The 17067-nt window shown below is 47.6% G+C and overlaps 1 protein-coding gene across 4 annotated transcripts in view; it reads left to right on the top strand.

Annotated features, from left to right (window-relative positions):
- Nucleotides 1-2982: 2982 nt before the first annotated feature.
- The window catches only part of GJC2 (gap junction protein gamma 2), a 118517-nt gene continuing 104432 nt past the window's right edge, over nt 2983-17067 (top strand). The window contains exons 1-2 of one of the 4 annotated variants that reach the window (XR_006289161.1): nt 2983-3337; nt 9258-9597. The gene's annotated coding sequence lies outside the window, so the exon portion shown is untranslated. The other 3 variants (XM_043541681.1, XM_043541682.1, XM_043541683.1) reach the window with 3 other exon arrangements.

Genomic DNA, 17067 nt, shown 5'->3' with positions numbered 1-17067 from the left:
GCTCATGTCATTGTCTGTATGATATTTTAGTTTGTATTGACTTTGTATGTAGCCTATTGTAAAACTAGGCAAATATTTAGATGAGTTGATGTACCCCCTGGAAGACCTCTGCGTATCTCCAGGGGCATGCATACCCCGGGTTGAGAACCACTGATTTAAGGTACTTATCGGGCCCTCATCACTGGTACTTGAGCACCTCACAATCTTTAGAGTCTTTTATCCTCAACACCCCTACGAGGCAGGCAGGGATGTTATACAGATGGGGAACTGAGGCACAGACAGACCATAGCTGAGTCCCCACGGCATTACTGGCTTCCGCTTCAGTGGCATTTGAGCGCCAACCAGCAGTCCCTGAGAGGCCACCTATGTTGAGTTTAAACCCCATTTGACTGGAGCTAGAGACTTTTGTGTGTGGACTGAGTTGGGTTATGGTTAACATTTGGCTTATACCTCAAGCTAACTGTGCTGTGAAGACACACCCTAAGGGCTAGTCTACCCTTGAAATGCTACTGCGGCAGAGCCGCACTGCTGTCTACACGGAAGCACTACTCTGCCTATGCCAATGGAAGGGATTCTCCCACCGGGGTAGGTAATCCGCCTCCCTGAGAAGCGGTAGCTAAGTCAACAGAAGAATTCTTCCATCGTCCTAGTGCTGTCTACGGAGAGACTTAGGTCGGCTTAACTGCACCACTTAGGGGTGTAGATTTTTCACACCCTTGACTGATGTAGTTAAACTGACCTAATTTTCTAGAGTAGACCAGGCCCAAGTGATCTGCCCCAGGTCCAAGGAAGCCTATGACAGAGGAGGGAATCTTGGTTCTCTAACCCTAGTGCCTTAAACACTGGGCAATCCTTCCTGTCTATGAGAGACTGAAAACAAAGAGTGGAAACGAGCAGTCCATCCTCAGCATGGCAAAAGGCTAACAGCCACGAGGATCCATAAGAGTTCTGGTGTTAGGTTTATTAACGAGCTGGAAAGGAGGTGGTCAACAGCGAACTGGCAGATATTGCAGATGGACCCAATGTTATTTAGACCAGAGATGGCTGTCAGGGATTTAACAAAGCTAGGAGCGTGGATAGCAATTGAGTCGACAAATGCCTTAGGATTACCTAGTGGAAAGAACAGCTTGAACTGCTCCATGGAATTGTGTTCACAATGAACTGCAACCAAATCAGGGAATAAAATCTTTGCCGTGGCATCACTGTGGAGGGCTCTATTAGTATTTATTAATTAATTTATTATTTGCATTGCGATAGTTTGCAGATTTGCCAGTCGTAGACCAGGATCCCACTCTGCTTAACCTTTGCTCAAGGTGCAGCAGTGGTTAAGAAAGCAAACAAAATATGGGGTGTATAAAGAATAGGATAGAAAATAATACTGGTAATATAATAACGCCATTATTGTAAGCTCTCTGGGGGCAGATCCCCTGCTTTTTGTTCTGTGTTTGTAGAGTGCCTAGCGCAGTGGGAGGAGTCGGGGGGAGGGCGGGAGGGGTCTGGTCCTTGACTAAGGCTCCTAGGCACTATGGTAATAAAAATAAGTAATAATAATTTGGAAGTCTCAGTAATGACTCTGTAGTTAAGATTGCATAAGGTTTGCAATTAAGGCAGGACTAAAAATCTTTAAGTTTCCCACTTGGGGCTGGACTGGATTGAATTTCATCTCCAACTCTATTGCAACAACTTGTCACCATAGGTCCACTGAGTCTTCGGTATAATTGTTTTTAATATAATAGTTACTAACTTTTGCTGAGGAAACATGCTCATGACAATATTAGCTTGGCTTAGCTGAGCCACATTGCACTTAATACTCTTGACCCTATCAAATTCGTGGCCATGAAAAATGCGTCACGGACCGTGAAATCCGGTCTCCCCTGTGAAATCTGGTCTTTTATGTACTTTTACCCTATACTATAGGGTTAAAAGTATACAAAAGTACACAGCATTTCTCAAACTGGAGGTCCCGACCCAAAAGAACATCTCAAGGCTATTGTAGGGGGTCATGGTATTGCCACCGTTACTTCTGTGCTGCGGCTGGTGGCAGTGCTGCCTTTAGAGCTGGGCACCGGCCAGCAGCCGCCGCTCTCCAGCCACCCAGCTCTGAAGGCAGTGCAGAAGTAAGGGTGGCAATACCGTGACCCCCTTACAATAGCCTTGCAACACCCTTTTGGGTTGAGACCTCCAGTTTGAGAAACGTTGAGTCTTAAGGGCTTTACATGTTTATATTTTGCCGTTTTCAAATACATATTCATGGTTTGTTACACCACCATGAAATTTAAGATTTAAATATCTGAAACGGTGAAATTCAAGATTTTTAAAATGCTATGGACGTGAAATTTACAAAAATGGACCATGAATTTGGTAGGGCCCTATCTATAGATCTAAAGCAACATAGCCAATATTTACTTAAACACTTATCTAGGAAAAGTTGTATGGTTTTGGTTTTGTTTTAATCAGTGAATATCACTTTTCCCCAATTATATTTAATGTCATGGTGAGAATACATAGACTTCATGGCTCACTTGGTAAATTTTAATAAAAATATTGCAATAATTTTATGTTAAGATGTATAGTACACCTTAACTAGTCCTCTGAAATACTGCACATGTACAATGTGGGTGAACTAATGTTATGGAAACATTAGCTATTGCATTTCCTGACTTCTAAATTTGAAAACTAGCATTGCCTCAATGTTTTTTTTTTTTTTTTTTTTGCATTTAAAATAGTATATGTAGCCATGCAAATATACTTAAGAGAGTCTGTAAAACTTTTGAAGAGGTTATCAGCAAGGCAAATAAAAAGTGAAAATATGATGACACATTTTATGCTAGTGATGCTATGTAAGGGTATGTCTACACTTATGTTACAAGTCCGGTAACATAAAGCAGACCCTCGAGCCTGCCAGAGATGTGTGTTCTATGCGCTCACCCAGTGTCTCTGCATTTTTGCTCAGCCAGAGAGAGCAAGCAGAGCCCACCCCCTGCCCCTGACGTCTGGGATGTATTAGTGAGTGCATGGCTGGAGCCCAGTGCTGGGTAAGCCGAGGAACTCTGCATAGAGTGAATAGCCTGGACAAACCCTCCTCTTCTCTGAGCTCTTTACTGTTGCAGTCCTTATACAGTAGCCGCAGCTGTGTGCTTTGCTCTTGTCAGGCACCAGCTTTGACCCATGACTCTGTTCCTCTCCTGTGAAGAGCCAGACAAATACAGTTGTGTAGCTAGGTGGGATTCTTTTTGGTCCCTTCCACGGTTTTGTGCGTGTGTGTGGCCTTTTGTGATGCCGTCTGAGCAGAGGACGGTCCATCGCGGCTGATAGCAAAAGGAACGGGCCATGAGGGGTGAGTAGCTGCTGACAGTTTTGCCTGATGTGCAGTGGATCTGGCTTGGTGAGTGTGGGAAGCAGTGACTGACCCAGAACGGTCTCAGTGGTGTATGTGACTCTGAAGAGCAGTTTGTGAGTGTGCACTATGTGGTGTGTCTTGGTATTTTTTTCTGTGTGCATCTGTGTGTGAGCACACGCGTGTGAGGTGTAGGTATTTGGGGTTTGTGTGCATGCATAATATCTGTGTGTAGCGTCCGTGCGGTGTATGTGGGTCAATTGTGTGTGTGTGTGTGTGTGTACGTACTGGGAGGGCAGTCTGAGACTTGTGCACCATGCGTGTGACAATGTAATATCTGTGCAGAAGGTGTCTCCATGTGTGGGAGACGGAGAAGAGAGTGCATGTGTCTCTTAAGATTTCTACTGGGTTTTGCATTATGTGTAGATAGTCTATGGACACTGTATGTTGTGCTGGAAATTAATGTGAACGACATGCAAAACGAGGGAGCAGTATTACTGCAAACACTGTTTCTCTTTGGCTTCTGTGGGACACGGAATGTAGGAAGTGAAGAAGCAATACAGTCTAATCTAACAAGCATTTTTCAACAGAAAACTTTAAAAAACTCTATGGACATAAATCAACTTGCATAGCATCCCTCTGAGGTGCGTTAGTATGACTGCCTGCAGGTCGGTAAACTGAGGCACAGAGAGGATCAGTCTGGTGTTTAAAGGCACACAGCATGTCTCTGTGGCAGAGCTGGTCCCAGGCCATTATTCTAAAAATAGGCTCTCTGATTTGAGTGTGTCTTTAATTAGAGTTTTTAAAAATGGGTGGAATAATGCAGTAGCAATTCGAAGGTGATTTGGAGTGGGGTTGGGGGAGCAGGAGATGTTGTATGAAAGCTGGTAACCTTTAGGCAGAGGCTGATAATTTTTCTTTTGAGCTGGGGGAGGACAGAGGAGAAGGAAAGGAAGAAAATCTATTCCTAACCTGAGTGAACTGATGCTCACTTCATGTTGCATCTTCAATGTGGATTCCATCACGTTGCTGTGTTTAGGATCAGCACTAATTGACCCAGAGGGCTGTTCGCACAGAGCAGGGAGCAGTGCCCTGGTAGGGTCACACAGCAGAGGGGGACAGAGCCACACTGTGTTAATGTGGGTGACAGTAGCAGGCACAGCACGGAGGAAGCTGCTTGAGCATAAGGCGTGGGTCCTCCAGCAAAGGCAGGTGGTGCTGAAGGGGCACTGTGTCGTTAGGATGATGGGGTGCTAGCTGGAGGCCTTTAATTTACAGGCTGGCTAACGGCCAGTGGCACGATGTGGGCAACGAAGACCCCAGGTTAAATTGATTGGCGCTCACATGGGGACATTTGGGGGGCAAGGAAGGGGTCCAGGTTTAACCCAAACTTTTAAATGCAGATTCATGGGGTAGAAAGAGTGAGGGAGGCCTACCCCTACTAACAGTCTGTATATAAGCACTGTCTCTCCTTGCTCGGGGTGCTGTGTGCTCAGAGTGTGACAGTGTAGCGTACAGTCAAACTGAAGATGAGACACAACTGTTTAGCGTAACAAATAGAAAGCTAAGGGGTGACTCAATTACAGTTTGTAAGTATATACATGGGGAACAGATATTTAGTAATGGGCTTTTCCATCTAGCAGAGAAAGGTCTAATGTGATCCAACGGCTGGAGGTGGAAGGTAAACATATTCACACTGGAAATAAGGCGTAAATTTTTAACAGTGAGGGTAGTTAACCAGTGGAACAATTTACCAAGCATCATGGTGGATTCTGCATCACTGATCATTTTAAAATCAAGATTGGATGTTTTTCTAAAATATCTGCTTTGGCAATTACTTTGGGGGAAGTTCTCTGGCCTGTGTTAGACAGGAGGTCAGACTAGATCGGTCGTTTTCAAACTGGGGTACACGGACCCCTAGTGGTACGCAAGCTCTTGTCACAGGGTACACGAGAAAAATCCTGTGATGGCGGACAATGCACTTTATTTACTAAGACTTGGTAACCTAATCATAGGTATATTTGACCCTATCTCAGATGTGGGTACACAACGGCCTACATTATTTGGAAAGAGGTAGGCAGCCTAAAAAGTTTGAAAACCACTGGACTAGATGATCACAATGGACCCTTCTGGCTTTGGAATCTATGCATCTAGGACAAATGGGTCGAACAAAAGGAGGGAGGGTGACCTGACACAGTCCTCTTAACTACTGGAGTGATCTACGGATCATTTAAATCTGCTGCACAGACTTCTGGAGGGTGTAAGGAGGGGTATTTAAAATGTCCTCGATCTGAGCGTGGCAGGCTGCAGTGCCATGGAGATGGCTGATCTTCCTGCCCCTTCCTGTGAGGTACAGGGAAATTAGTTTGAATTGAGGATCCCCTCAACCTGTGGCCCTTGGGGCCTAATTGGGGCTGATAAACCCATTGTACAGACTGGGTAACCGAGACTGAGTACCCGATTCTCCCTTGTACTCTGTCTCTTTGCTCTGTCATTGTAATGAGGCCACAAAGGCGGGGAAGAGGCTCCCAGGTAATACCTATTGCTCCATCTGTTGGTGTAGGGCTCCCAGAACAGATCTATGCTAGTCCGGCCTCTCTCTCAGTTCCCCTGGTGAAGGGACTGAGCTGGGGAAGAGAAGAGATGAGACGTGACAGGGAAAGATTTTGCTTCCGCTAGTGTAAAGTGGCAGACAATCCCTAGAAAGCTATTGCAGCTGGAGCATAAGCTAGAGCAGCCCCAAGGCTGCCTTTTGGGTCGGTCCATGGCTGCCCCAAGAGTGATATCTTTTCCAAATGCAGGCACGGAGCAACAGAGAATCAGGTCCAGAGAGGTTAGGTCTCAGCCAAGGCCAGTAAGGGGTCATTTGACCCTGCTTCCTTATCCCCCCATGTGTACAATGGGGAGAATTGAATAGACCTACCTGAAATTTTTCTGACGCAAAATGGGTTTTCAACCTACACCAAAATTGTCTTGGAATGTTTTTCACTTTAGTTTATTTTTTAAAAAACTGGGAAAAATTTGACCAATGTATTTTATTGAAAACTAAACTGTATTCATTTAGAGTGGTAGCCGTGTTAGGCTGTATCAGCAAAAAAAAAAAAAACGAGGCGTACTCGTGGCACCTGAGAGACTAACAAATTTATTTGGGCATTCAGGGCCCCAGTTCCGAAAACCAACAAAATAGAACCGGAGTGCTATTTGGTTCTGTTTTGTTGGTTTTCGGAACTGGGGCCCTGAATGCCCAAATAAATTTGTTAGTCTCTAAGGTGCCATGAGTACTTCTCGTTTTTTTTGTATTCATTTATTTTTTACCAAAATAGTTTTCAAAAAACAAAAAATGTTTAGGTTCCAGTTCCAGTTAAAACCTGGAAAACGTATCCTGGGGAAATCTGGCAAAACAATTCTTTCAAAAAATTTCCCTGACCTATAACAGGCATTTTTTTTCAACCAGCTCTAATGATCTCCACCTCTGTAAAGCACTTGGAGCCCTACAGATGAAAAGCATTGCTTAAGCGCTAAGTGTGAGCTCTTGAGACAGGAGCTCTCTCTTATTGTGTGTCTGGACAGCACTAGCCCCAAGGGGCTCTGATTTTACCTGGGCCCCCTATGTGCTAGTGTTACACAAACAGGAAATGTTGTTGCTCTTTGTGAGTTAGTGCGCACTGTGTAGTAGTGCTTTCCAGGCAGCGAAGCAGGGACAGTCCCACCTTGAAGAGCTCATGGTATAAGGCAGAGGGTACGGGAAGGAGAAGCGAGATGAAAAGGAGGACTTGTGGCACCTTAGAGGCTAACCAATTTATTTGAGCATGAGCTTTCGTGAGCTACAGCTCACTGCACCGGATGGTTATTTTAGAAGTTAGGTTCACTGGGGCTGCACAGGACAAGTGGGTCTGTAAGAGGGCGTGGCGTGTGGGCAGGGTACAGGCTCTGTGGCTGAGCGCGGTGAGCTTGCACCATGCACACGAGACTGCAGAGGCAGTTGTGGGAGAAGATGACGAGCGAGACGACAAGGGTGAGAATGCAGGTGGTGCAGAGGGGGTGGAGCGCTAGGGGATATGGCTCAGCGGTGTTGTGGGCTGGTGGTTAAAGGATAAGGGAGGGACACCCCTGTAAGGGTGGGGGTGACCAGAAGCTTAAAATTGCTGGGCTAACAGATGCGGAGCCAGTGGAGGGACTGGGAGTGGTGAAGGACCTGGTCAATTGGTTGAGCTGGGGAGATGACCTGAGTGGCTGTATTTTGTATGGGTTGAAGGGAGGCAACGTCTGTGTGTGCACTGGGAGAACAGAGGAGGCTGTTGTGTCTGAGGGGGGATCTCGTGGGGGCCTGTTTGAGAGGTGTGGTTGTGAGGCTGGAAAGGAACAGGACTGGTCTAAGAGCTGTGGAAAGGGCAGGAATTCACAGCACTGGGCTCTGCCTCTCGTCAGGATGTTTCCTGGCTCAGCCAGGATGCCGACTGGTGTCCCTGCGCCAGGGTGAGAAGGCAGCTCTCGCTAACCACAAGGGCTGCGTCCCTGCCTTGCTTTTCAAAGGCTGGCTGGGCACGGGAATGTGGCAGAGAGTCGCTCCTGTGACCAGCGACAGGAGCGCAGGAGCCCAGCTTAGATCACTCCCCTCTCGCAGACTCGGCTTTGACCTGATGCACAGTGCGGCGAATGATTTCCTCCTTCCACCTCACCGACCCACAGTAAATGGTCTGTAACCCTTCTGCCAGGTGGAGCCAGCAGCAACCAGGGCCGGGTTCAATATCTAGGGGTTCCTCTCCATCGTTCCAACACAGAACCGGCTCGAGCCCCCACCCAGTAACCTGGGAAATTTATACATCACCTCTGGGTGCCTCTGAGAGGCAAAACTTCCCCACTCACACGCACAGAGTCTGAGTGTAGAAAAGAAACTTTTATTAAAAGGAGGGAAGTAACTTGGCATTAATTTGGGAAAACATCACAAACAGGGTTCATAAACATAAACCATGAGTAAAAACCCACCCCCAAGTAGGTTGGGCAGTGCCCTTTTCCCCTCAGGTTCTTAAGTTCAGCAACCCAAAATGTGCCTTCATGTGCCCGACCCTTCATGTGCCCAGTCCTTTACACCCCACTCACAGTTGCTGTCCTTGGTCAGTGCAGACCCAGAGTTCAGAGGTGCATCTGCAGAGTTCACCTCCCACCCTGGATGGGGGGCATTGGTGACCACAATGTCACTACCCCGGCATCCAGTTCTAAGACAATTTGTGACCCAACACCAGCCAAGTTGATTACAATGAGCAAAACACCGCTCCATCAGCTGAATATATAGCAAATCTAAGCAAAGTAGGAGCAAACTGTATTTACATAATCACACCCAGGGTCTCTTCCTCCCTCCCAGCTAGCTGTCTGGGAAGCATTCATTCAGACCTATTCATGCTCACTCTGCCTGCCAAACTGGAGCCGGGGTACATCCTGCACTTGTCTGGCTGGTTCGGCCTTTGCCTCCAGCAGTAAAATACGAGAAGCAGCAAAGCATTACATAAGCACTGAGTTAGACAAGAGGAGCATTTTGGCAGGCCCCTTAGCAGAGAGAGATGGGTCCAGATCTGGAGCTCAGGCCTTGTCCACCTTGGGGGTTTCAGCCACTAGTGTGGCTGCTCTGATGTAGGCAGGCAAAGCCAATATAAGCCAGTGCATCTCATCCTGATTCCAAGCAGGTGCAAATCACAGCGTCCAATATACAGTAGTCTGTCTATTCTATAGCTTGCATTGGTGCAGCCACACCTCTGGGCTATAACTGGGGCCAATCTTCAGTGTAGACCAAGCCTCACTTAAACTGGTTTAAATCTGGAGTGACTCTGTTTGAAGTAAGGCCAGAGTACAGGAGAAAAGAATCTGGATCCTAGTGTTGTGCAGTGGTCCAGCAGACCCATGTCCAATGTCTTTCCCCCTCCAGGTTGCACCTCCTGCTGTGATGTGCGATGATTATCCAAGGCTGCAGGGCAGGGAGGGCTGAGTTCTGCTGTGAGTGTGACATCCCCTCTGCCAACTGGATCACCGCTGCAGTCTCTGAGGGTGATGAGTAGAACAAGGGTTAAAGAGGGTTCGCCCAGATTGAAACGGTCCCGGTGAATGGAGCAACTTTGTAACGTCAGCTAGTACTTATCTGTGCAAAACTGGCTGCAAACCCGCCGGGAGCTGCCACCACCTTGACAGATGCGCTGTGCTGCCTTCAAGATCCCGCACAGATGTTCCTCATCTACCCGACAGGAAGCTTCGTTGAGCCAAGATTAGCGGTAAATACGGGTGTCTGCCTGTCTCGTAAAATGTGCATGCTCTGCAGCACTGTGTGTAGGTACAAAAATAACCTTGAGTTAACATTAAGGCTGGAATGTCAACAGTCAGTAAGTGCCTATCTTCTTTCCGGAGTCACCCGCTCCTCTCCCCCGACAGCGGCCCCCAGACTTATTGCCGGTGCTTCTAGGCCTCTCCTTGTCAGCATTCAGTCCCTAAATGGGCAGCTCCCTCGAGTGTGAAGAGATGAAACAGATAAACAGATGCCTTAGAGCCTTATCCAAAGCCCACTGGAGTTAATGGAAGGCCTCTCATGGCCTGCAGAGGGCTTTGGCTCCGGCCCATCATCGGTTCATTTCTTGGAGGCGGTGGGTCTTTGGGAGAGATTTAATGAGTGCAGGGCAGCGACCTTGCGGGCCAGCTTGAGAAGGGAGTTTCATGGGTCAGAGGGTGATGTGGAGGGAAGGGCAGGGGAGAGGTGGACCGACAGTGCACTGGAGTGGGCATTGCTGGCAGAACGGATGGGGATGCAGGCCCATGCAGTAAGCCCAGCAGGGCGTAGTGAGGGGCAGAATTATGTAGGGCATTGAAGGCAACTGCAGGGGGCTTGAATTTGGTGCAGTGGAGCCAGGCGAGCCAAAGGAAGGATTTGAAAAGGAAGTGACGCAGTCGGAGCTAAGGGCAGGGGAGCTGATCTGAGTGGCTGCATTCTCTATGGACTGGATGGGGCAAGAGAACAGGTAAGTTACAATAGGGGGTGGCCTCCCTCACGTACTCTTACACTCTCCGGTTAGCTGCCTTTCCTACTACACCCCTCTCTGTGAGTCATGCTGAGTTGGGCTGGCTTACTGGGACAAATGCAGAGATGAATGTGTTGGCGGGCAGGGGGTGATGTCTAAGTTGCTGTAAGGTGTGTACCGAGGTCCTGGTGCTGGTGCCAGTTACACCGCTGGCTTTTATGATGTTAACCCTGACCTACACCACTGAGAGAGCAAAATTGTGCTTGGCAAGGTCTGGGGGGTGAATTCTGCCAACTTAGACTCCTCTCTGTATTTGGTCCGTCCTCTCCTGACACACAAATGGAGCAGGTCTGAACTCTCATCCAGCTGGCTGAGAGTAACTGTGGTTCCCCAGAGTCACGCTGCTTTGACTAGCCACTGACTGGAAAAGGAGCCTGCCCCCGTTGAAGAAGAGCTGGGCCCAGGGTAACCCTTGGTGTGACAATGTGGAGGGAGCAGCACGTTTTTGATTGGCTTCTTACCTCCCACTATGAGGCATTGGATCCTGCTCCAATCCCGCTGTGCAGTTCCCAGCAACTCCTCCTTCCCCCAACCACTTCCGTACCCCGTGAACCCATCCCAGGCCACCAAGCTGTATGTGAGACAGTGTGAGCGGACAGGGTTACAATTGTCTGCCCTTGGTGCATGATGCATCGGATGCCACTGTGGAAGTCCTTTACCCAGGACAGCAGTGCAGCAGATCTACACAGGCAAATGGAAAGCTGGAAGATGCCTTTTGACTTACACTGCATTTTAGTCTGAAAGCAGGACACTGTTCCACATATGGAGGTGGGAGAATGGGTGTGCCACATTCTGGTTGGTTTGCCATGATTCGTGAGTTGGAGAGGTATATTTCTAGCCCCTCTAAAATGGGCAGCTCTAACGTTTTTTATTTCTTTTAGAATTCTTTCTATGCTCTCTTGCTAAAAGGAAGCAGGCACTCTGGGCCAGAGTAGTCCTCGGAAATAATTGCACTTCTTGCTCTCTGAAAGTCCCATGTCCTTCGGCCTCATGTCCCTGAACACCACTCGAGGCGTCCAACAGATCCCCTAAAATCCATTGCCTGGGAGTGTCTTATTGCCTAATTATGGCCCCTCTGATGGCTTCCTGTTTGAGCTGGCATTGCATACAAAATTGCTTTCTTGGTATTAAAAGCTCCTGGCTCCCGCTTAGACCCATGTACAAAATAAGCCACAATTAAAATTCTTCAGGTGGTTGCATACATTGTGCCTATAGCAAAAATCTGCACTTCCGTTGTAAACCCGTGTGTATTTCCACCAAATGCTTGCTTCACTCCTTTCAATCTGACTTTCTCTCTTTGGATCATAGGCTGCATTATATAATCTCTCTTAAACTTTGTTTTTCATTTGTCTACTTTTGATCATTATTTATTTGGCACTACAAACATTTAGGGTTTTACTGTGGACCACATGGTGACTTTAGCATCCACTGAGAGATTTTAAAAAGGACAGAAAAAAGACCATTATATGCCAGGATTTCTGGGGGTATAATTGACTGAAAATAGATGATAACGCAGTAAGTTTATCTCTTCAGATGTGAAAAGCATGTAAGTTAGAACCAATGTGCCCCAATCATGATGCACAGAACACAGTGACTCTGGAAGACTTTTTAAAGTAGAGGTGCTGCATCCCCACACTGCCCCTGTCTAAGCCCCCTGCCGCCCCTAGAGCTGAGGCCAGGAGCAGGGCCATGGCTTCAGGATGGGAGGACGCGGACAGGATGGGAAGGGGGCCCAGGCTGAGGCCACAGCCAGGGGCAGGCACAGAGCCCTTACCGTGGGGCCAGCAGTCGGGACCCTGGTCGTGGGGCCAGGAGCTGAGCCCCGTGTAAAACCTGGGGGTGCTGCAGCACCCCCCCGCACTGCTAGTTCCCGCGCCTATGCACAGAACTTAAGCACACATATTGGGCAAGACTGTAGCTACAGCTGGGTGTATGCTACTGAAAAACTCCTCAACAAATGTTGATTTGAATGCTTATGTAAATTGATTTAGCAGTGTCCATACTCCATTCGTGTTTGCTTTCCGTGACCATTCTAGTGAATGGGTTCACTGGCAGGAATGTTTGCAGAAACAGATTTTCAAGTCAATAGTGCAGAAATGCAGAGAGCCAATTTCAGATTGGTGATCATAAGTATTTGCACTAGCAACTTGATCCGAAGAGTTACGTTACGCTCCATCCACTCAGCAAACCGCAACGTCATGGGACTTGTGTCCAGTTAAAACATCTTGAATTCTGAATTCCTGTCGCAAGCTGTCTGCAATCAAACTACTGACTAAGAATTGTTCATAGAGGGCCACATTTTCAAAAGCACTTAAGTGACTAAGGCCAAGGATATGGTAGAAACTTTTGCTGATACAGCAGTATCATTTAGAGGTGTGATCTGTGTTTGTGACATTGTTTGTGACATTTTTACAGCCTTGCAAAAGCCCTAGTCTAGAGACAGTTTTACGGCCATAAAAATGCTTTTGGTGGTGTGGGTTATTTTGCTCCAGGAACCAGCATAAGTTATACCGGCAAAAGAACCATTTACCAGTACAAACTGCATCTGCACTAGGAGGGTGCACTGCTATGGCTTTCACCAGTATAGCCAGCAACCTTTGCTCGTGTACTCCTGGCCTTAGAAGTCTAAGTCCCCTTGACTTTCAGTGGGACTTTAGGTTCCTAAAGGTGTCACAGATCTGGCCAGAATTCCCCTGCTGGCAACCCACCAGACTGTTGGAAGGCGACCAAGCCTCTGGAGTCTGAACACAGCCCAGGTACTGGCCCAGTCATAGGGGCCATAGACACACTGCCTGGGTGCAGACTCTCTGTCTAGCACCTTCCCACTCCCAAGAGCTGCATCCATGCAATCCCTGTCCTGCCCCTGGAACCAGTGCTGCTCCTGTAATTTAGAGTGGTAGCCATGTTAGTCTGTATCAGCAAAAAGAACGAGGCGTACTTGTGGCACCTTAGAGACTAACAAATTTATTATAGCATAAGCTTTTGTGGGCTAAAACCCACTTCATTGGATGCATGGAGTGAAAAATACAGTAGGAAGATATATATACACACAGAGAACATGAAACAATGGGTGTTGCTACACACACTATAACGAGAGTGATCAATTAAGGTGACCTATTATCAGCAGGAGAAAAAAAATGTTTGTAGTGATAATCAGGATGGCCCATTTCCAAGAGTTTACAAGAAGGTGTGAGTAACAGTGGCGGGGTGGGGGGGGGAGAATAAGCAAAGGGAATAATTTGTTAGTCTCTAAAGTGCCACAAGTACTCCTCGTTCTTTTTCCTGTAATTTAAACATACTCTCTCCCACAATCCCACCGAAGGTATGAGTCTTCTGGGACACAGTTCAGCTGTCTCATGGGGCATATGGCATATACAGATACTTTGTACAGGCATCTAATACATTAGTGCTCTTTACTTACTTGTATGAGAAATGTACAGATTGTTACAAAAATAATACCCCATACATGCATTTCCCCTCTCCAGCTGACCCTTCCCCTGTGTTCAGGGAGGCAGGGTGTCCTGCACCTCCCTTGCCTCATCTGGCTCCTGCAGTTGCTTCCCTCATCTTAAGGAGTAAAAATGGCTGAAGAGCCATCATCTAAAGCCACTCTGGTCCTCTTTAATCTTCCGGCCTGCTCTGTCAGGTGACTCCCTGGTTGGCCTCAACAGCTGACCAGAGTTCTGGCAGGTCACCTCGTTGCTAGGTGACCTCTTCCCTGACAAATCAGTTCTCCAGGGTAGGTAGGGTTGCCAGCCATCCGGGTTTTGGCTTCTGTGCATGGGTGCCATTTAGGGTTGCCAGATGCCTGGTTTTTGACCAGAAAGTCTGGTCGAAAAGGGGACCTGGCAGCATCCAGTTAGTACTGACCAGATACCAAAAGTCTGGTGACTGCAGGGAGGGGAAAGGTGCTGGGTCATTAACCTGTGCCAGCCCCGCTCAGCCAGGGCTGCCTCCTACCTGCAGGCAGGCTCCTTGTCAGGCCGCAATAGGTCCCATCCCAGTCCTGAAGCAGAGGGAGCCCAGCTGAGGGGGTGAGGGAGGTGGAGACAATCCAGCGAGTGACGGAGGTGGGTGCAGGGGGAGAGGAGCAAGTGATGGGGACGGGGCCTTGGGGGAAGGGGCAGAGTGGGGGAGCCTTGGGGGTCCAGTTACCAGCAATTAGAAAGGTAGCAACCGTAAGGGTAGGTGCCAGCTGTTTGTCTAGGGTGCTTTCTTTTTTAATAGAGTTCCATCCAGATTTAACAGTCCACTTTTGTTAGGCCTTTGCCAGTTCCCCAGTTAGAATTTCAGTCCAACATGGAAGTGAAAGGATAATAAAGAAGACAGGAGGCTATACTTTCAAAATGGAGATTGCAGCTTGGCAGAGATACATACAGAGACCATGATCTCACACACAACTCATAAACAGTGTTATTTTCACCACGCACACACAGAGCAATTAGATAAAACATAAAATACTGGAAGGTTGCAGTGAAATATAACTTTATTTCTTAGAATTCAGAACAATAACACAAGAACCAAAACCAAAGAGAGACAAAGCAGGCTGCTCTCTAAGACAGACAGACAGACACAGGCACAATTCACCCCACCTTACTCAAGGCTGTCTGTCTTCAGGCTGACTCTGATCACAGCTAAAAAGTAATCCTTTTGCTTCTGGTAGCATCACGACAACTGTAAAATGAGCATCTAGTAACAGGCACATCCAGTCCATGATCTGGTTTATGGTTGGAGAGCGCATGCCAGGAAAATTCATACTAACTTTTTCACTGCACTTTATATACAGGTACTGCAAATACCGGAGAAACAGAACGACTTGCTGAGCTGAAAGGTCTTTCAGATGAGGCAAGAGAAACGTTTCACTGTATGGTGAATGGAGAATGGCATTTAACAGTGCTGCCTTTGGGTTCGTGAAAGAGCCACCTAGCCTGCAAAGGAAATGCAAGGAAATGCCTTAGAAATTTAAAGTGATAGCTCTACAATTTGTACACAGTTTTCAGTACACCGCAGACTGTAAAGACGCAGTCCCCAGATCGTCATATTAAGTTGCTCAGCTTCTGAGTAAAATTTTCCAAAGTGCTTGTTTGAGAAATAAGTTTGAACAAAGTGCAATCTCTTCATGGACAACTTAGGAACAGAAGAGGCGGAATGTGTTTGAATAAACCATTAGTTATGCAGATTGACCTTAATCTAATTGTAGCTTTAAGCCATTTATTTATTTGTGTGGTGGGCTGTGGTGGGGTTGTGCATTGTCAGCTGTTCCTAGAGGCATTGTTCTTGGTCTCTGCAGAGAGGCACAAAGAAAGGATCCGTCCATACTCCCAGGGAGCTAGAGTTATGGCAGCCTTCTTAATGATTGTTTAAAATGTCACATTTTGTATTTTTCCAGGCACACACAGATAATGCACCATGATGGCTGACATTTTTCCTTGTGCTGAGATATCCCAGTGCGTACTGTGCTAGCAGTGTCTGGTACCCCTGCTCTGTCCTGGAGCAGAGAGTCTTTCCCAAAGGAAGTTGTTTTAGTCACTATCCATCTGTTCTCTCAACTTCATATTCCTCTTGCTTTGTCCTCTGAGAACATTTCAGACCCTAAAAGAGCAGCCCATTACTGAATAAAAATCAAACTGACTTTCCGTGCTCCACTGCCAGATAGCCCCCTGCTCCAGCACTGGTCAGCGGTGATGTCGCCAATCCATTGCATGCTGGGACATCTCAGTCAGGCCCAAAGTCAGCAACGCCCCACATCACTACACCCTGCCTTGTCCCAAAGATGGAGGTCCCACCAGCACCCCTCTTAGTCTGACAGCAGCGTGCAGTCCTTGGCCCTCTTTCTGTAGTGTCCGATATGTGCCGGGGGGGAGGAATCTAATGTGGTGTGGCAGTCCCTTCTGTGATCGCAAGATCCAAGCTGGGACTTAGTGAGAACGAATGTGGTAATGGTAGGTAGCACAGGTTCTGTCAGTCAGGCTGGGAGGTAGAGAGCCAGGGAGGACAACAGCTAGTGTCAATGTCCCGCAGCTTCAGTAAAGAATCCTTTGTATATTCAGCATAACAGAGTCCTGTCTGTTTTCTACCACGCAGGATGCTGCAGCCTCCACAGAGGGACTGAGTCTGCCATGTGCTCAGCTCAGGGAGTGAGAGAAGCCAGAGCCATCCCCCTTGTGGGGCTGTGTGAAATGTTGGGCCCGATATTACAATGATTGTATAATGCAAGCCCCAAATGAAACAGCCAGCCACGGGCCGTCAGCCTTTAAAAGAAGAACTGGCACAAAGCCAGTAGCCAGCACTTTACCCACAAAGGGACCAGTTCCCAACTCCAGAGGGAGAAATGGGGAAAACCAAAGGGAGGGTCAAATACCGGCACAAGGGCCATAAGAATAATCCATCTGAAATAGACCAGATTTGTAACATGCCCTAAGGGAGGAACATGGGGATGACCCAGTCCTAATGGAACCTAGGGACAGATCCAAACCATAGCAGCTAACCTTTACCACCCAGCAGGGGCATGGAGGAGCCTGGCTAATGATGTCTTCATTGTCAATGGCTATTTTAGGGGGAAGCTCAGTCACAGGGAAGCGAGGTGCCAGGGGAGAATTGATTTCTCTCTCAAACATGCCGTATTAGTTACATTACAGTACAGCAGAGGCTCTGGGAGAGGTACTGAGCACA

Source organism: Chelonia mydas, chromosome 2 (assembly GCF_015237465.2).
Source record: "Chelonia mydas isolate rCheMyd1 chromosome 2, rCheMyd1.pri.v2, whole genome shotgun sequence".
NCBI lineage: Eukaryota > Metazoa > Chordata > Testudines > Cheloniidae > Chelonia > Chelonia mydas.
Note: the sequence above shows the minus strand (reverse complement) of the source record. Positions and strands in the feature narration are given on the sequence as shown.